Source organism: Onychostoma macrolepis, chromosome 05 (genome assembly GCF_012432095.1).
Source record: "Onychostoma macrolepis isolate SWU-2019 chromosome 05, ASM1243209v1, whole genome shotgun sequence".
Classification (NCBI taxonomy): Eukaryota; Metazoa; Chordata; class Actinopteri; order Cypriniformes; family Cyprinidae; genus Onychostoma; species Onychostoma macrolepis.
Window position 1 is genome coordinate 20,377,118 of NC_081159.1, and position 3,919 is coordinate 20,381,036.

Below are 3,919 nucleotides of genomic sequence, written 5' to 3' on the forward strand. Positions count from 1 at the left end.
CTGAAATCTCACCATCTTGGATTTACATTTAATTCTTCTGTTTTCCTATTTTAAGGCGTTCAAGTTTATCTCAAGAGCCCTTCTTTTCAGCCCACTTGTCTTTGCTCCTCATTTGCCCATCTTTTCCCAGCTCTCTTTCTTATTTAAAATTGATGACTACTGCTTTTTAATTTCCCTTATGCCTTTGCTGTCTTTTATCTGTGTTCCTCCTGTGTTTTGCCAAGAGGTCTTCCAGGCTCTGCTCCAGACTTATGTAACAGCACAGGTTCTTTTTTGATTTACTGCACAGGTGTTCAGAGATACTTTGCCGGCAGGTTTTCACTCATAAAATAACAGCAAGAACACATTTTGGGGAGAAGGAAAGAAATGGGGAAAGGGAGAGATAGAGAGTAGACAGGGAGGTTAGCTAGAAGAAGAGAAGGTGTGGTGAAATGCTGAAATAGTTTAGAATAATCATATGAAAGTCTGATCCTTAGAACCGGATGATAGCTGTTGTACACCAAGGGAGCTATTTGAAAATGGGTTCATGCTGTGCTGTAAATTGAGAGAATATTAGATATCTGGGGCTTGTATATGTGTGGAGACCCTCAGATTTAATCTCAAATGTACATTTTACTTATCTTTTTCTTGTGTACAGATCTTGTGATCTTTCAGAACACACAAATATTTGGAGATAATGGCTGGAAAGAGAATACAGTCCAAGCTCTTATCACAAAACCACACATCATCCACTCAGGAGTGTTACATGGATGATGATATTTAGAATCACACTGTTTCCAGGCTTCGTCTTCCTTGCCTTTGTTATATCAAGGAATATCAATGAAAATATATCCAATGAACTAATACTTATTTCACAATCCCAATAACATTCATAACTAGAACTTTAGACGCATAAACTAACAGCTTTAAACATTACTATCTAAATGCATGCTAAAAAAAAAAATTGCCTTCACAGGCTGAATCAAATTTCTCTATTATCTGTATACAACAGATTGAAAATAGTGTGTTGCAGAGGGCAATGGTGACATCCTTTTTCACCCTGTTTTCCCTTGAGCTACAAAAGAAGTTTGGTTTTTGACATCATATACTTCAGTCCTCTATTTGTAGTGTCTTTCTTTGCAAGAAATACATTTTTCAGCAAGGATGCAATTTAAAAAATCTTTTTCAAATAATTGCTGTTCTTTTGTACTTTCTATGCATCAAAGAACCATGGGAAATTTATCATAGTTTCTACAAAAATACCAAGCAGTACAATTGTTTTCAACATTGATGATAATTTAAAAAAAAAAATGTTTCTTAAGCACTAAATCAACGTTAGAATAATTTCTCAAGGATCATGTGACACCGAAGACTTAAAGTTGAAAATTCAGCTTTGCTATAGGAATAAATCATATTTCAAAATATATTAAAACCGAAAACAGTTATTTGAAATTGTAATAATATTTCACAATATTACTGTTTTTCCTGTATTTTTGACTTTCAAAAACATTAAAGAAATCTTATCTTTTAAACAGCATATACTTGCATTTTTCACTCTCCAATCGATTGTTCCATATGTCTGATTTTGACAAGTTCACAGTTGTTGTTAAGTTGAATAAAATCTATCTTATCTTGCCACTTTGAGAGTCCTACTGAGGATTCTTACTGAGTACTCTAAATTGCACCTGTAGTTTGAAAGCTACCAAGGCTATTGCCCACTTGTTCTGGCAATCTAGATTATTGGAGTCAACTAAAGATGACTGCGGTGAATGCTTTCCAAACTGCATGCAATCATGGAAATGAATCCCAAACCCTGCATGATACACTGCTCAGACAAAAGAGCCTCTTCAGCAGCCGACTGAATGTAACACATCGCCTGAAAGAGTAAAACAGGCACACATTTGTTCAAACAGCCATCAGGCTCAGCTATGCATCCCCCAGCCAGCGAAACAAAATCAGACTAATTGGTGGCTGTTGAAGCAATACGGACTCTGTACTATTTAGTCATTGTCATAAAAATAAGTCAAGGCTATGAAGAACTAATGGAAGTTTCCTACTATTATGGCACTCACTAACTATGAAATGCCAATTATTAAATAGACATTGTGTCTTATTGTATTCATTTAGTTTCTGGCTTCAGCCTCTCACACTTGAAGATTCCCTTATGCACATGGTTTACAATCTATAAAAATCTCAGTCCAGGAATTGATGTGGTCAGCCACATAAGGCTATTTTACAATCATTCCATAAGATTTTTCTTCAGGCAGTTTCTCTTTTAATTGAAATACTGGGGCTGTAATTCTTTACTACTCCGTGTGTGGAGAGGATCTTTTTTAATGTCATTCCTTTAGATCGAACTGTTGCAGTTATAGCCAACCTTGCCATGTAGAATTAAATTCAGCATGTGTGTGGAGGCTGTAAACATAGAGGCTGTTTGTGATTATACCACCCATTGGAGATCACACAGCGGGCTATAAACAAACATTCATGCTCCTCAGGGGGCACAGGCTTAAAGCTATAGCCTTCAATTCAAAGAATCTTCCAAAAATCAAGTAACCGCAGACATAATGCACTGTTAAATGCATGTTTGACTGTACATGACAGGCAAAACAAATAAACACATGGTTGGGTTTAATCATGAGCACCCAGCAGAACTGTAAGTGTATTTGTAATTTTTTTTTACATTGAAGGTTCTTTTATTTCTGTTTTTATGTCTGTTCATGTCCTGAGATTTGATTGATAAAGTAAAGAAACAATTGTGTACTATAAATATTAGCATGTATGCAATAAGGTAAAGATTGGCAAACCGGTGAACATTTTTATGAAAAGACGTAAAGACAACTAACATCTTCACCAGAAGAGTGTAGATTAAGTTTATTTGGTAAATAACGTTCCATATTCTTATATCAGCACAGCTGTTTTTGACCACATTTAACTCTCATGTGGTCCAAAACACACAGCCACGTGAGCATTCATATGTGAAGTCACAGTCATTCCCAGTAGATTGAATAAGAAATAATTGCCTCTTTTTTGCGTGACACCATGCCATGCATATTAGTAATATGAGGATCTGTTAGCAACCATAACTGTTTTGCCCATTGCTTTAGTCACTCAAAACATGTTAGTACACCCAATACTCAAGTCTGGAAACAATAGAGCTTGACATTCACTTAATTCTCGGTACTGTGTTGTTTATAAAGATTATGAAGAAGTCGACGATTTTAGAGTCCAAAATTGCTTACATGGTTTAGATGCAAGTATTTTTGCCCTAACAAAGGACTGATAGTGTTAAGTTCTTTACTATCTCTGATACATTTCAATGTCACTCCCTTGAGGTTTGTGTGAGAGACTAATCATAAGATGAGAACAACATGCATTTCCAAAAAGTTCTCTCCCTCTCTCTCTCACACACAATCCATCTCTCTCCCTTTCTAACCTTAACAGCTGTTCCCAGGCCCTCAGCTCTTTTGTAAAAAAAGCCGTGGAGCTGAATTTAACAGTCAACATTTTTATTTTTTTATTTAACAGGGACAATGCAGTATAACATTGCTACAATTTCAAGCAGCCGATGCTCCACATATAGGCTTCTAGCCAAAGGCTAATTTGCAGCCCCAGTCCCTGGTTAGGCTTTTTTAACAACAGCAAAACAATAATCACACAAAAAAAAAACAAGCAAAAGTAAAAGAAAAAAAGAAAAGAAATAAAAATAAAAAGCTAAGACTGTGCACGACCATCAGTGTTCACAAACCTGCTTTTGTTTAAACCACTTTTTCAAATTTCTTTGAAAAATTTTCAACTCTGTTTGCATTTTCAGTTCAGCTGGCAGGCTGTTCCAAAGCAGTGTGCCTTGAACTAAAAATGTGGATTGTGCAAATTTAGTTTTTCTCTTTGGTACTGCACAATTCTGATCAGTTGCACCTCTTGTAGTGATCCCCTTACT